This window comes from Thermobia domestica, unplaced genomic scaffold (assembly GCF_964235325.1).
Source record: "Thermobia domestica unplaced genomic scaffold, izTheDome1.hap1.1 HAP1_SCAFFOLD_1629, whole genome shotgun sequence".
NCBI lineage: Eukaryota > Metazoa > Arthropoda > Insecta > Zygentoma > Lepismatidae > Thermobia > Thermobia domestica.
The window spans coordinates 7,501-27,500 of NW_027657339.1; the positions used below are offsets into that span (position 1 = coordinate 7,501).

Below are 20,000 nucleotides of genomic sequence, written 5' to 3' on the forward strand. Positions count from 1 at the left end.
TTTTTTTCCATTTGCTCATAATTGCCGACTTTACCTTTTCCCACTCGCTCGCACTTGCCGATCTTTACTTCTTTTCACATACATGAAAGTGTTAGCAAGTGGAACATGGGTCTCACGATAGACAGGGGTTTCTCTATATGACGGCAACTAAGCCATCCATCACCGACATGGTTTACCTTCTCGCTCCCGTTAAACTTAAGCGTGCACGCACTGGTTTAATTGACGGCAACTGCGCCCTCCATCACCGCCACAATTTACCGTATGCTTTATTTTGTTGAACTTCATTAGGTTACACTTATGTGTTGATTTCGTTTTAAATTTGGTTGTTTTAGATCACAGTTGTGTGCTTTCTATCGACTCAAATTTCCAGACGATGTGTGTATCTTCTCGTGAGAGTACAACAAAGGTCTTATTTTCTTTTTAATTTTTACCACATATTTTTAAGTATGATAATGGTTTATTTATTTATTTATTTTTTGAACTTCACAGCCCTGTATTTCCATTTGGAATTTTTACCTACCTCGTCATTCATTTGCTGTGTTCTTCCCTTAGAAGTATTTAATTTTTATTAAATTATTTATTTATTTAATCTCGTTGAGAAAAATTCGTGTTCACAGAAAGAAATTCTTCTTTCACTACCGAGGTGGCACACGCCAACACCGCGTTTTATCGGATTTCTGCCGTTCCTTCCCATATACTTTGCTGTTGCTATAGTGTGCACGAAGTCCCTTGAAATTTTAACCTATCTGCCACGATTATGCACCGGACCACAGAGATGCAATAACCCTATCTTTTCTTTCGGGGGGGGGGGGGGGAGTTGGGTTTGTGAGAAAAACCATGGATGAATTTTTATATATATTCCGTGTCACTGCGGTTAAATATATATTCTTTACATATTTCTTTACTTTGCCATGCTTTTCCTTACTTTTCAGTGCTTTGCCATGGTTTGGGTTGAAATTTCACTTTTGTAGTTAGAACAGTTTTGTTAAAAACGTGATTTGCAATAACAACAATTTCAAACATTAGCGAAAAGTAAAAATATTGGAATTTGCATTATTTCTGTATCAGCCACCTCGTGGCTAAGCCGTTAATATATGCGCTTCTGGCGTTAGGGATCCAAGTTTTATTCCGGCAAACAGCCTGGGTCGTTCGCCTCCCGTATTAAGCCAAATTTCAACTTTCTTGCACATATTTATTACTATTATTATTATTATTATTATTATTATTAAAAATGAAATTAAATGAAATCTTCAAGATTTACGTCCCACAGTTATGCTGGGATCAAGGTACACCTCATGTAGAAATTGCACTATTCTGGTTTCAATAGTTTCGTTAAAATAGTGGGAGAACGTAATTTAGAAAGAAAAAAAAAAAAAAAAAAAAACATGACCACAAGTGTGAGCGAAATGTAAAAGTTTTCCAATTTACTTTCTTACTCTGTTATTGCTCACCCATTAGCACAGAATAGTATCTGGTTAAGTGACATTTATGTTGCTTTACTTCTTACCGCATTTTTTAAACCTTATAAATTGTGACGGCAAGTGTGAGCATTTTGACGGCACGTGTGAGCATTTTGACGGCAACTGTGAGCATGTTGACGGCAACTATGAGCCTTATCTGCGCAAATATGAGAGTACTAATATTATACATATTCCAATGCACAGTGTTTTGGTACAGGTAGGCTGGTAATGTCACTAATCTATGCTTAATTCTTTCGTCAATATAGTGGAAAAACAGAATCTGCGATGACCGTCATTCCGAATGTGAAGGAATAAACAGCAGTGTTGTTGTTTGCTCTCTCCCTACATCATTGTTCATTAATTGAAGCTGGAATGGATATTAGTGATTTCTTTTCATTATTTCTATGTTTATCTCCCCCCCCCCCCCCCTCACACACACTGCTCTAACGATTGTCTTATTTTTACGGTGCATGCCCACACATCTTCATTTCCAATAAACCTCGTTTTAGCCGGAAAATTTTCAACCCTCCGCTACATTTTGAACTGTAATAACTTTTTTATTTATTTATTATTATTATTATTATGATTTTTATTATTTTTGTAAATGTGAATATAAAAATTCCTAATAACCTACTGCGATATACTGTGTTTGCATATATTCCGTTTAGAAATATTACTATTCTAGTTTTATTGGTTTTTCTATTCGTAGTGGGAAAAAAATGATTTCAATTTCTCATCTATCCTTGCAGGTAGCGTTCAAAGCCCTTGACGGCCAGTGTGGTCTGTGCTTGCAGTAATATTTTCAACCTTCTGCACCAATTTGAAGTATATTTTCCTTCATAAAATTGGAGTTACTACAATTCTTTATATCAATTCCCGTGCACAGTATTTTCATACACTTTCTGTGCAAATTGCACTATTCTGGTTTGAATAATTTCCCAAAAATAGTGTAGAAACGTAATTTCAAACAAGCTTGACCACAAGGGTGAGCGAAATGTAATGGTATTCCAATTTACATTCTCACTCTCTTATAGTTCACCCATTGACGCAGAATAGTATATAGTTAAATAAATTTTATATTGTTTTCCTTTTTATCAATATTTTTCCTCGTCTCACCTTCCACCACAGTATCCACACATCTTTGCGGCAATCGAAACCTGTCTTCGCCGACAAAATTTTAACCCTCCGGTAAAAGAGAAACTGAATTTTCTCTGTTAGTAATTTGTATATACAAACTGTTTGTACGTTGTCGCATGTACTGTGTTTAAGTACGTCTTGTGTAGAACTTTCACTATTCTAGCTTCTACGGTCTCTTTACAATTGAGAAAGAACATGATTTTGTGTTCTCCTCTACACCTGCCGGCTGCGTTCGCAGTTTTCGACGGTCAGTGTGGCCTCTGTTTGCCGTCAAATGTTCAACCTTCTGTAACATTTTAAAGTTTTATATATATATATGGCGATACAACAATTCTTTTTACGAACTTCCCTGTAAAGTATGTAGGTTCACGTCTTGCAGAAATTGCATTAATCGGGTACGAATAGTTTTCTTGCAATAGTACAAAAACTTAATTTGGAATAAAAATGACCACAAGTGTGAGCAAAATGTAAAATTCTTCTTATTTACTTTCTTACTCTATTATAGCTCGCCCATTGAAAGAGTAAACTATATGGTGAAATAAAATTTATATTGTTTTTATTTTTATCACTATTTTTCTTCTTTTCATTTTCCCTCACAATGTCCGCACATCTTGGCGGACAGCAAAGCCTGTCTTCGCGGACAAAATTTGCGGTGCTGCTTACAAAATGCCTACGTTTGAAAAGATATAGCATGTCTCAATTGTATCTGTGAATTAACAACGATATGTTATTCGGTTCATCGACATTCACATTCCAACATATCTGTCATCAGTCACTTAGCTCATCCCTTACGTACACGCATAAAAGAGGTCCTAATTTTCATGCTCGTTCACACGAATATTCAGTTTATTTCATATTACGGAATTCCATTGAACGCTCCTTTGTAAAAAAGGAAAAAAAAAAAATCCTCCAGGTTTTGATTCCGCTGACAGCGTTCAATTTCAACTTTAGGCTGGATTTTGAGCTCTCATGGCGATAAGCGGTTAAAGTTTTCCATGGGAGATACGTGTTCAACTTTGGGCATATTGACGGCAACCATGAACCATTATGTTGCCACCTATGAGACTTTAGTCCGCAATTATGAACGAAAAGTCGGCAACTATGAGCGTTCTGACGGCAACTGTGAGCCCTGTGTCGGCAATTATGAACCAAAGTCGGCAACTATGAGCATCATGAAAGCGAGTGTGAGCACTTTGGAAGCACCTGTGAACATTCTGAAGTCAACTGTGAGTATTTTGAAGATAAGCATGAAAAATTATGCTTTCAATTGTGAGCCCTATATTCGCAAATATGAACGAAAAGTCGGCAACTATGAGCGTTTTGACGGCAACTGTGAGCCCTGGGTCGGCAATTATGAACAAAAGTCGGCAACTATGAGCATCGTGAAAGCGAGTGTGAGCACTTTGGAAGCACCTGTGAACATTCTGAAGCCAAATGCGAGTATTTTGAAGATAAACATGAAAAATTATGTTTTCAATTGTGAGCCCTATATTCGCAAATATGAACGAAAAGTCGGCAACTATGAGCATCATGAAAGCGAGTGTGAGCACTTTGGAAGCACCTGTGAACATTCTGAAGTCAACTGTGAGTATTTTGAAGATAAGCATGAAAAATTATGTTTTCAATTGTGAGCCCTATATTCGCAAATATGAACGAAAAGTCGGCAACTATGAGCGTTTTGACGGCAACTGTGAGCCATAGGTCGCCAATTATGAACAAATAGTCGGCAACTATGAGCACTTTATTGGTAAATGTGAGCATGGTGACGGCTTGAGTGAGGAATCTGACGGCAACTGTGAGCCTTTTGACAGCAACCATGAAACATTTAACTTACACTATCAACTGTATATTTCATATTATGAATGAAAGGTCGACAACTATGAGCCTTGTGAGAGCGAGTGTTAGCAATTTCAGGGTTAGTGTGAAAATTGTCAAGGCAACGGAGAGTATTTGGAAGGTAAACATAAACTACAATGTCGGCAACTTTGACCCCAATGTCCGCAATTATGAACGAAAAGTCGGCAACTATGAGCGTTTTGACGGCAAGTGTGAGCACTCTGAAAGTACGTGTGAACATTCTGAAGCCAACTGCGAGTATTTTCAAGATAAACATGAAAAATTATGTATTCAATTGTGAGCTCTATATCCGCAATTATGAACGAAAAGTCGACAACTATGAGCGTTTTGACGGCAACTGTGAGCCTTGGGTCGGCAATTATGAACAAAAAGTCGGCAACTGTGAGCATCATGAAAGCGAGTGTGAGCACTTTGAAAGCACGTGTGAACATTGTGAAGCCAACTGCGAGTATTTTGAAGATAAGCATGAAAAATTATGTTTTCAACTATGAGCCCTATATCCGCAATTATGAACGAAAAGTCGGCAACTATGATCGTTTTGACGGCAAGTGTGAGGATTTTGACGGCTAGTGTGAACCTTCTCATGGTAACTGAGAGCTCTATGTCCGCAATTATGAACGAATTGCGGGCAACTATGAGCATTTTCACGGCTTGTGTGAGGATCCTCATGGCAACTTTGAGCTTTTTGATCCGATGATTCCTTCCACCTGTTTCGATAAAAAAAAAAAAAAAAAAAAAAAATGTTTTCGTACATTCTCGGTAGAGATTTCTCTTCTCTAGTTTCACTAGTTTTCTTTCTGTTGAGAAGAAAAAAAAGAAAAGAAAAAGAAAGAAAATGGAAAGAAAGAAAAAATGAAAGAAAAGAAAAAAAGATATCAAATTATGTACTCTCACGGGCGGTGTTGACGTTAAGCGTGGGCTCTGTTTGCCGTCAAATTTTCAAATTTCTACAACAATTTAGAGTATCTTTTCTTGTACAAAAGTGCAGATACAATAATTCCTTACACGTACTCGAACGCATAATATCCAGGTACACTTGTTGTAGAAATTGCACTTCTCAGTTTTGAATAGTTTCCTTATAGTAGTGCAAAAGCTTAGTTTCGAATAAAAATGACCTCAAGTGTGAGCGAAATATAAATTTACTCTAATTTACTTTCATGCTCTATTATTGTTCACCCATTGAAAGAGTAAAGTATATGATTAAATAAAATTTATGTTATTATTATTATTTTTTTTTTCGCTTATCACTATTTTTCTTCTTTCCACTTTTCCGCACAATGTCAACACATCTTCGTGCACAGCTACGCCTCTCTTAGTCGAAAACTTTTCAAACCTTCGGTAAAAGACAAACAAAAGTTTATTTTGGTTAGCTTGTGGCTTCGCCCACAAAGCCCCTCCTTTTGAAGGTATTTCGCCCTTGCACCTCTTATTCTCACAATTCTAGGGAATTTCAAGTTTACTTTACTATTTCAACTAATTAAAAGATAAGATTTTGGATCCCAAGAAAACGCCTATTTAAATAGCATGGAGATTTCTTCATCCTCCTTTAGACCCCTTAAACATTAAAAATATTCACTTTTGGCAATTTTGCTGTAGCTTAGTCTGGAAAGCCTACAATTATGCTAAATTTCATCATTGCAATCCTGCCACAATTAACCGAACATTTTGGCGTGCAGAAGACGTCCCATATAAATGACATGAGAAAGACTTTTCAATTCCCCATAAAACCACTCTAAAGTTGAAAATTTTTACTTTGTACTGATTTACTTAGGTAACGCTAATGAAAACGTACAAGAATACCGAATTTCTCGTTTGTGTTCCAATTACAAGTAACTAAACTTTGAGATTACAAGTCCAAATAAAGGCCCATTTAAATAACATGGGGAATTTCATCATTTCCTCTTTAGACCTCTTAAAAGTTAAAAATATTCACTTTTGGCAATTTTCCTGTTGGTTAGTCCCGACAATCTACAATCATGTCGAAATTAGTTATTGTAGCCCTACAGGAAGTGCCCAATAATTTTGGGATGTCAAAGGTGTTTCATAGAAATAACATGGGAAATTTTTTGAGTTCCGCATAAAACCACGCTAAACTTGGAAATATATATATATATACTTATCCAACTAGGTAAAACTTACGAAAACGTACAAGTATACGGAATTTCAAAGTTTTATGAAAAGTACCTAAAATTTCAGATTATAGGTCCGCAAAACCGTCCATTTAAATAATATGGGAAATATCTTCATCGCCCCTTTAAACCAACTAAACATTCAAAATATTCACTTTTGTAAATTTTCCAGTGACTTACTCCCGAAAGGCTACAGTTTCGTCAAATATGGCCATTATAACTCTACAGGAAGTGCCTCATAATTTGCGGGTGTGAAAGGCGTCGTATACGTAAAGCCTTCGTTGCTTTTTTTTTTTCTTACCACATTTAGTAATTTTATAAATTTTGAGGACATGTATAAGAATTTTGACGGCAAGTGTGAGCAGTTTGACGGCTAGTGTTACAACGATAAAATACAATTCGCTGTAGCCTTGGTTCCTTATTTTCTTATAATACATACGAGCCACATCAAAATAACAATGTTTCCATTACGTGGTTTCTCTCCATTTTATATATATATATATATATATATATATATATAATTTATCTGATTGCCTGCCAACTAGATATTGAAAACCTTATTATTTTATGACATATGAATATCTTTTTTTTTTTTTTTTGTATATTTGATAATTGTATATTTTTAACTAACTTCTTCTTCGAAATTAACCTATGTTAGTACATATAAAGAAATACTCATTGCCCAAGTACCGCTGTAGCGTGAACCATCTGACGGCAACTGTGAGCCCATGTCCAAAATTATGAACGAAAAGTCGGCAACTGTGAGGCTTTGGTCGGCAATTATGAACAAAAAGTCGGCAACTATGAGCATCATGAGAACTAGTGTGAGCACTTTGAAAGCACGTGTGAACATTCTGAAGCAAACTGCGAGTATTTTCAAGATAAGCATGAAGAATTATGCTTTCAATTGTGAGCCCCATAACCGAAATTATCAACAAAAAGTCGGCAACTATGAGCGCTTAGACGGCAACTGTGAGGCCTTGGTCGGCAATTATGAACGAAAAGTCGGCAACTATGAGCAGCGTGAAAGCGAGTGTGAGCACCTTGAAAGCACGTGTGAACTTTCTGGAGCAAACTGCGAGTATTTTCAAGATAAGCATGAAGAATTATGTTTTCAATTGTGAGCCCCATATCCGCAATTATGAACGAAAAGTAGGCAACTATGAGCGTTTTGAATGCAACTGTGAGACCTTGGTCGGCAATTATGAACGAATGGTCGGCAACTATGAGCACTTTTTTTTTTTTTTTAATGCGAACATTCTGACGGCTTGCGTGAGCATTGTGACAGAAACTGTGAGGCTTTCGACAACAACCATGAACCATTTAAGTTACACTATCAGCAGTATGTTAGATATTATGAATGAAAAGTCGGCAACTATGAGCATCGTGGAAACGAGTGTGAGCATTTTGAAAGTACGTGTGAAGATTCTGAAGGCAGCTGTAAGTATTTTGAAGATGAGCACGAACGAATATGTAGGCAAATATGAGCCCTTTGTCCGCAATTATGAACGAAAAGTCGGCAACTATGAGCGTTTTGACGGCCACTGTGAGGAGTTGGTCGGCAATTATGAGCAAATAGTCGGCAACTATGAGCGTTTTGACGGCAACTATGAGGCCTTGGTCGGCAATTATGAACGAATGGTCGGCAACTATGAGCACTTTTTTTTTCTAATGTGAGCATTATCACGGCTTGTCTGAAGAATCTGGCCGCAACTGTGAGACTTTTCACAGCAACTGTGAACCATTTAACTATCACTATCAGCATTATGAATGAAAAGTCGGCAACTATGAGCATTGTGTAAGAGAGTGTGAGCATTTTGAAACTACGTGTGAACATTCTGAAGGCAACTGTGAGTATTTTTAGGATGAGCACGAATCAGTATGTGGCCAACTATGAGCCCTTTGTGCGCAATTATGAACGAAATGTCGGCAACTATGAGCGTTTTGACGGCAACTGTGAGGCATTGGTCGGCAATTATGAACACATAGTCGGCAACTATGAGCGTTTTGACGGCAACTGTAAGGCCTTGGTCGGCAATTATGAACGAATGGTCGGCAACTATGAGCACATTTTTTTTTTCTAATGTGAGGATTATCACGGCTTGTCTGAAGAATCTGGCCGCAACTGTGAGACTTTTCACAGCAACCGTGAACCATTTAACTTGCACTATCAGCATTATGAATGAAAAGTCGGCAACTATGAGCATTGTGTAAGAGAGTGTGAGCATTTTGAAACTACGTCTGAACATTCTGAAGGCAACTGTGAGTATTTTGAAGATGAGCACGAACCAGTATGTGGGCAACTATGAGCCCTTTGTCCGCAATTATGAACGAAAAGTCGGCAACTATGAGCGTTTTGACGGCAACTGTGAGGCATTGGTCGGCAATTATGAACGAATAGTCGGCAACTATGAACGTTCGGACGGCAACTGTGAGGCCTTGGTCGGCAATTGTGAACGAAAAGTCGGCAACTATGAGCGTTTTGACGGCAACTGTGAGGCCTTGGTCGGCAATTATGAGCAAATAGTCGGCAACTATGAGCACATTTTTTTTTTTTTTTTTTGAATGTGAGCATTCTGACGGCTTGTGTCAAGAATCTGACCGCAACTATGAGACTTTTGACAGCAACCATCAACCATGTAACTTACACTATCAGCATTATGAATAAAAAGTCGGCAACTATGACCATCGTGGAAGCGAGTGTGAGCATTTTGAAAGTACGTGTGAACATTGTGAAGGCAACTGTGAGTATTTTGAAGATAAGCACGAAACATTATGTAGGCAACTATGAGCCCTTTGTCCGCAATTATGAACGAAAAGTCGGCAAATATGAACGTTTTGTCGGCAACTGTGAGGCATTGGTCGGCAATTATGAACGAATAGTCGGCAACTATGAGCACATTTTTTTTTAACGTGAGCATTCTGACGGTTTGTGCGAATAATCTGACCGCAACTGTGAGACTTTTCACAGCAACCATGAACCATTTAACTTACAGTATCAGCAATATGTTAGATATTATGAATGAAAAGTCGGCAACTATGAGCATCATGAAAGCGAGTGTGAGCATTTTGAAATTACGTTTGAACATTCTGAAGGCAACTGTGAGTATTTTGAAGATGAGCACGAACCATTATGTAGGCAACTATGAGCCCTTTGTACGCAATTATGAACGAAAAGTCGGCAACTATGAGCGTTTTGACGGCAACTGTGAGTTCTTGGTCGGCAATTATGAACAAATAGTCGGCAACTATGAGCACTTTTTTTTTTAAATGTGAGAATTCTCACGTTTTGCGTGAGCATTGTAACAGAAACTGTGAGGCTTCTAACACCAACCATGAACCATTTAAGTTACACTATCAGCAGTGTGTTAGATATTATGAATGAAAAGTCGGCAACTATGAGCATCGTGGAAGCGAGTGTGAGCATTTTGAAAGTACGCGTGAACATTCTGAAGGCAGCTGTGTGTATTCTGAGGATGAGCACGAAACATTATGTAGGAAACTATGAGCCCTTTGTCCGCAATTATGAACGAAAAGTCGGAAACTATGAACGTTTTGACGGCAACTGTGAGGCCTTGGTAGGCAATTATGAACGAATAGTCGGCAACTATGAGCACATTTTTTAAAATTTGAGAATTCTGACGGTTTGCGTAAGCATTCTGACGGAAACTGTGAGGCTTTTGACAGCAACCATGAACCATTTAAGTTACACCATCAGCAGTATGTTAGATATTTTTAAATGAAAAGTCGGCAACTATGAACGTTTTGACGGCAACTGTGAGGCCTTGGTCGGCAATTATGAACGAATAGTCGGCAACTATGAGCACTTTTTTTTAAAATGTGAGAAATCTGACGGTTTGCGTAAGCATTCTGACGGAAACTGTGAGGCTTTTCACAGCAACCATGAAACATTTAAGTTACACCATCAGCAGTATGTTAGATATTTTAAATGAAAAGTCGGCAACTATGAGCGTTTTGACGACAACTGTGAGGCATTGGTCGGCAATTATGAACGGATAGTCGGCAACTATGAGCGTTTTGACGGCAACTGTGAGGCATTGGTCGGCAATTATGAACGGATAGTCGGCAACTATGAGCGTTTTGACGGCAGCTGTGAGGTCTTGGTCGGCAATTATGAACGAATAGTCGGCAACTATGAGCGTTTTGACGGCAACTGTGAGGCCTTGGTCGGCAATTATGAACAAATGGTCGGCAACTATGAGCGTTTTGACGGCAACTGTGAGGCCTTGGTCGGCAACTATGAGCACTTTTTTTTTAAATGTGAGCATTCTGACGGTTTGTGTGAAAAATCTGACCGCTACTGTGAGACTTTTGACAGCAACCATGAACCATTTAATTTACACTATCAGCATTATGAATAAAAAGTCTGCAACTATGACCATCGTGTAAGCGAGTGTGAGCATCTTGAAACTACGTGGGAACATTCTGAAGGCAACTGTGAGTATTTTGAAGTTGAGCACGAATTATTATGTAGGCAACTATGAGCCCTTTGTACGCAATTATGAACGAAAAGTCGGCAACTATGAGCGTTTTGACGGCAACTGTGAGGCATTGGTCGGCAATTATGAGCGAGTAGTCGGCAACTATGAGCGTTTTGACGGCAACTGTGAGGCCTTGGTCGGCAATTATGAACGAAAAGTCGGCAACTATGAGCGTTTTGACGGCAATTGTGAGGCCTTGGTCAGCAATTATGAACGAATGGTCGGCAACTATGAGCACTTTTTTTCTTAATGTGAGCATTCTGACAGCTTGTGCAAATAATGTGACGGGAACTGTGAGCCTTTTGATAGCAACCATGAACCATTTAACTTACACTATCAGGAGTATGTTAGATATTATGAATGAAAAGGCGGCAACTATGAGCATCGTGGAAGCGAATGTGAGCATTTTGAAACTACGTGTGAACATTCTGAAGGCAACTATGAGTATTTTGAAGATGAGCTGGAACCATTAAGTATTCAACTATGAGCCCTTTGTACGCAATTATGAACGAAAAGTCGGCAACTATGAGCGTTTTGATGGCAACTGTGAGGCCTTGGTCGGCAATTATGAACGAATAGTCGGCAACTATGAACGTTTTGACGGCAACTGTGAGGCCTTCGTCGGCAATTATGAACGAAAAGTCGGCAACTATGAGCGTTTTGACGGCAACTGTGAGGCCTTGGTCGGCAACTATGAGCACTTTTTTTTTAAAATTTGAGCATTATGACGGCTTGTGTGAAAAATCTGACCGCAACTGTGAGACTTTTGAGAGCAACCATGAACCATTTAACTTACATTATCAGTATTATGAATTAAAAGTCGGCAACTATGAGCATCGTGTAAGCGAGTGTGAGCATTTTGAAAGTACGTGTGAACATTCTGAAGGCAAGTGTGATTATTTTGAAGATGAGCACGAACGAGTATGTGATTAACTATGAGCCCATTGTCCGCAATTATCAACGAAATGTCGGCAACTATGAGCGTTTTGACGGCAACTGTGAGGCCTATGTCCGCAATTATGAACAAATATTCGGCAACTATGAGCGCTTTGACGGCAAGTGTGAGCATTGTGACGCCTTTTGTGACGATTCTGACGGCAACTGTGAGCCATTAGTCGGGAACTATAAACTTTTATGTCGGGGACTATGAATGAAAAGTCGGCAACTATGAGCGTTTTGTCGGCAACTGTGAGGCATTGGTCGGCAATTATGAGCGAGTAGTCGGCAACTATGAGCGTTTTGACGGCAACTGTGAGTCCTTGGTCGGCAATTATGAACGAATAGTCGGCAACTATGAACGTTTTGGCGGCAACTGTGAGGCCTTGGTCGGCAATTATGAACGAATGGTCGGCAACTATGAGCACTTTTTTTTCTTAATGTGAGCATTCTGACGGCTTGCGCAAATAATGTGACGGCAACTGTGAGCCTTTTGATAGCAAACATGAACCATTTAACTTACACTATCAGGAGTATGTTAGATATTATGAATGAAAAGTCGGCAACTATGAGCATCGTGGAAGCGAATGTGAGCATTTTGAAACTACGTGTGAACATTCTGAAGGCAACTATGAGTATTTTGAAGATGAGCTGGAACCATTAAGTAGGCAACTATGAGCCCTTTGTACGCAATTATGAACGAAAAGTCGGCAACTATGAGCGTTTTGACGGCAACTGTGAGGCATTGGTCGGCAATTATGAACGAATAGTCGGCAACTATGAACGTTCGGACGGCAACTGTGAGGCCTTGGTCGGCAATTGTGAACGAAAAGTCGGCAACTATGAGCGTTTTGACGGCAACTGTGAGGCCTTGGTCGGCAACTATGAGCACTTTTTTTTTAATGTGAGCATTATGACGGCTTTTGTGAAAAATCTGACCGCAACTGTGAGACTTTTGAGAGCAACCATGAACCATTTAACTTACATTATCAGCATTATGAATTAAAAGTCGGCAACTATGAGCATCGTGTAAGCGAGTGTGAGCATTTTGAAAGTACGTGTGAACAGTCTGAAGGCAACTGTGTTTATTTTGAAGATGAGCACGAACCAGTATGTGAATAACTATGAGCCCATTGTCCGCAATTATCAACGAAAAGTCGGCAACTATGAGCGTTTTGACGGCAACTGTGAGGCCTATGTCCGCAATTATGAACAAATAGTCGGCAACTATGAGCGCTTTGACGGCAAGTGTGAGCATTGTGACGCCTTTTGTGACGATTCTGACGGCAACTGTGAGCCATTAGTCGGGACCTATAAACTTTTATGTCGGGGACTATGAATGAAAAGTCGGCAACTATGAGCACCCTGACGGCAAGTGTGAGCAATTTGACGTCTACTGTGAGGATTCTGACGGCAACTGTGAGCTATTTGAGTGGAACTATTAAGCATTGTGTGTGCAACTTTGAACGCTCTGAGGGGTTTCCTGAACATGTTGACAGCATGTATGAACCACATTTCGGGAACAGTGGGCAATCTGACGGGAACTGTGAACATTGTTGTTGGCGACTCTTTTCACCCAGCATAACGTTAGAATATGACGGCAACCGTGGCTTCGTTTGCCGTCATTTTTGACATTCTCTGATTTTTCGTGACTGGTGTGCAATCGAGAGGAATCGCTACATTATAGGGATTAGGGTACAGAAGAAGCCCCGTTTACACTTTGTTAAGTCCTGGCTTGAAATTGTTCTATGAGGTTGTAATTAACATGAGTTTGACCTAATTCATGTTTTTGGATTGTTCTTTGCATTAATTTTGGAACCCGAGCGCGAAAAGCAGCCCTTTTCGCAGAGAACTTTTTACCCAGCATAACCTTTGAGTATGGCGGCAACTGTGGCTTCGTTTGCCGTCATTTTTGAGATTCCGTGATTTTCGTGACTGGTGTCCGATCGAGAGGAATCTCATCACTATAGGAGGTATGGTAGTGGGCAATCCTGCTATATACTTAGGTTAGGTTAGGCTGGCTTATACTTTCAATTTGTTCCCAGAAGTTAGGAGAGTGTAAAAGATGTTAAGTTTTGAGTGTCGTATTCTGTAACGGTTTATATATATACTGGATGTCAAATCACGTTTTCCCACCCTTGCGTGGGATGTATACGGCAATCGTGGCTGCATTCGCCGTCATGGTCAAAACGAGGCTGCGCAACGCCGGCAATTTCAAGACAGGTGTAGTATCGAGAGGAATCTCTACACTATAGGAGGTAGGGCAGTGAACAAGCCTTCTATATAAACATTCCCTTTAAATTGTTCACGGAGGTTGGAGAGACCGCTAATGGTATTGCTTTCTAAATGAGGCTTACTTTTTTCTCTCCGCGGCCTAGTCTGTCGAGAAATCTTGACTTCTGGCCACAGACAGAAAGCTAGTCTTCGCAGGAGGCGGAAATGGCTAAATTGGGAAAGGAAGCCACAGGCTGGTTGGTTTCTTTATGGGAGTCTAAACGCACTATCGCTGTTGATGTTGGTTAATTTTGAAGGCGGACTAATATCGGCGGATGGTAGTGTAGGCTCAAAAGGAATTTTATCAGCCGCAGGCAAGAACCCTGGGATGCTATTCACGGGCGTCCTAGCCGGTCAAGGTGTAGAGGAGGTTGCAAACCCTGTTGCTGCCTGGGAGGAATGCTTCATAGAAATGTGCGTCCATGGGCGGACCTATGAAAGGGCATGCAGTGCGGGTTTGCCAGCACGCCTAATGTTGTCCAAAGACTTCCTCGTATTTTGACAAAGAATGTCAGAAACCTTGGTCGGACGGCTGTTTCTAAGAGGGCACGTGGCGATGGGGAATGTGTGAGGTAGGCTCTCATACGGAAGTACCTGTCGTTTACGGGAAGGAGACAATCCTTCTTAACCCGAGGCCTAGCCTGTCGATCACGCCTTCGGGCAATTGACTTCTGGCCGATGCCGCTTTGTGCGGTTGCTGAATGCGAAGAATACTTGAACGGAAGCTACTGTCACACCCAGAGGACACGAGTAAGACTTATATCACTGGAGCAGGAGCCTAAATTTGCTTTTGTGGGTAGCCATACGGCCAGTTCTAACGTGTGCGAGGCCCCACGAGAGTAGGCTTATTCTGGTGGATGAGAAGTCTTTTAATATTTGCTGTGTCGGGTGAACGGAAGCCACAGTCATCCGTAGGACACGAGTAGACTTATTTCACTGGAGCAGGAGTCTAAATGTGCTTTTGTGGGCAACCTTACGGCCAGTTCTAACGGGAGCCAGGCCCCACAAGAGTAGGCTTATTCCGGTGGAGAAGGAGTCTTTAAAATTTGCTGTGTCGGGTGAACGGCTATATTTGAACGGAAGCCACAGTCATCCGTAGGACACGAGTAGACTTATTTCACTGGAGCAGGAGTCTAAATGTGCTTTTGTGGGCAACCTTACGGCCAGTTCTAACGGGAGCCAGGCCCCACAAGAGTAGGCTTATTCCGGTGGAGAAGGCGTCTTTAAAATTTGCTGTGTCGGGTGAACGGCTATATTTGAACGGAAGCCACAGTCATCCGTAGGACACGAGTAGACTTATTTCACTGGAGCAGGAGTCTAAATGTGCTTTTGTGGGCAACCTTACGGCCAGTTCTAACGGGAGCCAGGCCCCACAAGAGTAGGCTTATTCCGGTGGAGAAGGAGTCTTTAAAATTTGCTGTGTCGGGTGAACGGCTATATTTGAACGGAAGCCACAGTCATCCGTAGGACACAAGTAGACTTATTTCACTGGAGCAGGAGTCTAAATGTGCTTTTGTGGGCAACCTTACGGCCAGTTCTAACGGGAGCCAGGCCCCACAAGAGTAGGCTTATTCCGGTGGAGAAGGAGTCTTTAAAATTTGCTGTGTCGGGTGAACGGCTATATTTGAACGGAAGCCACAGTCATCCGTAGGACACAAGTAGACTTATTTCACTGGAGCAGAAGTCTAAACGTGCTTTTGTGGGCAACCTTACGGCCAGTTCTAACGGGAGCCAGGCCCCACGAGAGTAGGCTTACTCCGGATGAGAAGGAGTCTTTAAAATTTGCTGTGTCGGGTGACCGGCCATGAAACCTTTGAGAGGACTTGTCTCCTCGTTTCCACAGCATTTCCGCGCCTGTAAGTTGCGGAAGGTAGCATGCTATGCTTGAAGAACTGTCATCCCTTTAAGGACAGGAGTAGACTAATTCCATTGAGGCAGGAGTCTAATATGCTTTTGTGCACAGCCATACGGCCAGTCCTAACGGGAGCAAGGCTCGCAAAAGTAGGCTTTATTTCAATGGAGCAGAAGTCTTTAATATTGCTCTGTCGGGATTGTCAGTTCAAACGGGAGCAGTTTCTGCACGCTACAAACCGCTGACGAGATCTTTCTCGTGTCAATGTGATTCCCTAGCCTGGGCCGGCGCAAGGCTGGCTGGCGAACAAGGTAATTGGGCCTCTGGGTTTCATACACACGAGTAGTCTCAGATGCGTTTAGGGTGAACAGGAATAATCCGTGCAATTCTCTAGCCTGGGCCGGCGCAAGGCTGGCTGGCGAACAAGGTAATTGGGCCTCTGAGTCTTGCATTTCGGAGTTTCCTTAATTCCGGGAGGAGCCACAAAGAAGAGTCCTGAGAGTTTCTCGTGTCCATGCAATTCTCTAGCCTGGGCCGGCGCAAGGCTGGCTGGCGAACAAGGTAATTGGGCCTCTGAGTTTTGTACACACGAGTGGTCTTAGGATCCTTCGGGCTCAACAGGGATTGTTGGAGAAAGTCTCTAGCCTGGGCCGGCGCAAGGCTGGCTGGCGAACAAGGTAATTGGGCCTCTGAGTCTTTATTCCCAGTTTCCTTAGTTCCCGGGTTAGGTTCACCTGTTAAATCGGAGGAGTCCGATTTATGTGTAAAGATAATGCCAGAGTGAAGGGAGCCAGATTTCACTTGAAGGAGCAAGAGCCAGTGTGGTTAAGAAGTGAGCCGTTTTGTACTCTTAAGGAGGGATGCCGATTGACTTTGAACGGGCTGTCCTCGCTTTAGAGTTTGGGCCAGTTGACGGGAGCTTACTTGTCCTTCTTGGGAATGAGGCCAGATAGCATGTCCTTTCTAGCTTACAAAGGCTTATGCGGAGCATTGTTTTTTGTAAGTGACTTTTTATTCTCCATGTGGCATTTAAGTACCGATTTTCCTTAAGTTAAGGACGGTATTGACTCATCGCCAGTTTGAGCGTGTATCACTTGTCGAACGGAAGCCACTGTCATCCAAGGACACTAGTAGACTTATATTTCGCTGGAGCAGGAGTCTAAATGTGCTTTTGTGGGTACCCTTACGGCCAGTTCTAACGGGAGCCAGGCCCCACAAAAGTAGGCTTATTCCGGTGGAAAAAGGAGTCTTTAAAATTTGCTGTGTCGGGTGAACGGCTATATGTGAACGGAAGCCACAGTCATCCATAGGACACGAGTAGACTTATTTCGCTGGAGGAGGAGTCTAAATGTGCTTTTGTGGGTACCCTTACGGCCAGTTCTAACGGGAGCCAGGCCCCACAAAGGTAGGCTTATTCTGGCGGAAGAGGAGTCTTTAAAATTGCTGTGTCGGATGTACCGGCAACGTGTGGAAGGAAGCTGTTGTAACCCAAGGATACAAGTAGGCTTGTTCCATTGGATTGGGAGTCTAATATGCTCTTGGCGGCTGTCACACGGCCAGTATTAACGGGAGCTAGTCACCGCAAGAGTAGGCTTATTCCAGCGGAACAGAAGTCTAAAATGCTTGGTCGGGTGTAGCTTTCCTATCCTTTGTTAGAACGCTGTGTTGGTTGTGTCCAACACTTTCCGGCTTTTTAGTCGGTCAATTCCCTGGTTGATCCTGCCAGTAGTCATATGCTTGTCTCAAAGATTAAGCCATGCATGTCTCAGTGCAAGCCAAAACAAGGTGAAACCGCGAATGGCTCATTAAATCAGTTATGGTTCCTTAGATCGTACCTATCCTACTTGGATAACTGTGGTAATTCTAGAGCTAATACATGCAACTAGAATCCCGCCCAGCAATGGAAGGGATGCTTTTATTAGATTAAAACCAATCGGTCGGTTCGTCCGTCCGAAACCTTGGTGACTCTGAATAACTTTGGGCTGATCGCACGGTCTCTGTACCGGCGACGCATCTTTCAAATGTCTGCCTTATCAACTGTCGATGGTAGGTTCTGCGCCTACCATGGTTGTTACGGGTAACGGGGAATCAGGGTTCGATTCCGGAGAGGGAGCCTGAGAAACGGCTACCACATCCAAGGAAGGCAGCAGGCGCGCAAATTACCCACTCCCGGCACGGGGAGGTAGTGACGAAAAATAACGATACGGGACTCATCCGAGGCCCCGTAATCGGAATGAATACACTTTAAATCCTTTAATGAGAATCTATCGGAGGGCAAGTCTGGTGCCAGCCGCCGCGGTAATTCCAGCTCCGATAGCGTATATTAAAGTTGTTGCGGTTAAAAAGCTCGTAGTTGGATCTGGGTCTCGGACGATCGGTTCGCCGCCCGGCGTTTAACTGATCGTTCCGGACGTCCTGCCGGTTTTTCCTTTCTCGGTGCTCTTCATTGAGTGTCTTGATTGGCCGGCACGTTTACTTTGAACAAATTAGAGTGCTCAAAGCAGGCCGTGTCGCCTGAATGTTCGGTGCATGGAATAATGGAATAGGACCTCGGTTCTATTTTGTTGGTTTTCGGAACTCGAGGTAATGATTAATAGGGACAGACGGGGGCATTAGTATTGCGACGTTAGAGGTGAAATTCTTGGATCGTCGCAAGACTAACCGATGCGAAAGCATTTGCCAAGAATGTTTTCATTAATCAAGAACGAAAGTTAGAGGTTCGAAGGCGATCAGATACCGCCCTAGTTCTAACCATAAACGATGCCAGCCAGCAATCCGCCGAAGTTCCTCCAATGACTCGGCGGGCGGCTTCCGGGAAACCAAAGCTTTTGGGTTCCGGGGGAAGTATGGTTGCAAAGCTGAAACTTAAAGGAATTGACGGAAGGGCACCACCAGGAGTGGGGCCTGCGGCTTAATTTGACTCAACACGGGAAACCTCACCAGGCCCGGACACTGGAAGGATTGACAGATTGAGAGCTCTTTCTTGATTCAGTGGGTGGTGGTGCATGGCCGTTCTTAGTTGGTGGAGCGATTTGTCTGGTTAATTCCGATAACGAACGAGACTCTAGCCTGCTAACTAGGCGTTGGAATCTTTCCTTCCAACGTTCATGTCTTCTTAGAGGGACAGGCTGCCTCTAGCAGCACGAGATTGAGCAATAACAGGTCTGTGATGCCCTTAGATGTTCTGGGCCGCACGCGCGCCACACTGAAGGAATCAACGTGTCTTCCCTGACCGAAAGGTCCGGGTAACCCGCTGAACCTCCTTCGTGCTAGGGATTGGGGCTTGCAATTATGTCCCATAAACGAGGAATTCCCAGTAAGCGCAAGTCATAAGCTTGCGTTGATTACGTCCCTGCCCTTTGTACACACCGCCCGTCGCTACTACCGATTGAATGATTTAGTGAGGCCTTCGGACTGATACCCGGCACCTCCGTCTTGCGGTGGTACCGACGTGTCGGAAAGATGGCCAAACTTGATCATTTAGAGGAAGTAAAAGTCGTAACAAGGTTTCCGTATGTGAACCTGCGGAAGGATCATTATCAATTCATCACCACTGCGGTGGTTGATGTCAAAAGTTTCTTATTAGTGTGTCGTATCAGTTAGATTGACACCGTTGAACGGGAGCCACTGATCTTGACAGGCGAAGGAGAGAAAGGTGAGCCGTGTCTTCCCTTTAGTTGGGAAGCGAGCAGCAAGAACGGGAGCCACTGTCATCGGCGAGGGTAGCGTAGGCTACCTGTTGACACAGGCCGCGTGTCATCAAAGGATTGGAGTAGACTTATTTCGGTGGAAAAGAAGTCTTGAAAAGACTCAAAGAGAGTAAGACTTATTCCATCGGAGCAGGAGTCTTAAA

General features: G+C 42.2%; 1 non-coding gene across 1 annotated transcript; it reads left to right on the top strand.

The window, feature by feature from the left end:
- The first annotated feature begins 17,853 nt into the window (after positions 1-17,853).
- Positions 17,854-19,686, top strand: LOC145677930 (small subunit ribosomal RNA). The gene has a single exon (XR_014130098.1). It is a non-coding gene; the product is annotated as a small subunit ribosomal RNA (ribosomal RNA).
- Positions 19,687-20,000: the final 314 nt, after the last annotated feature.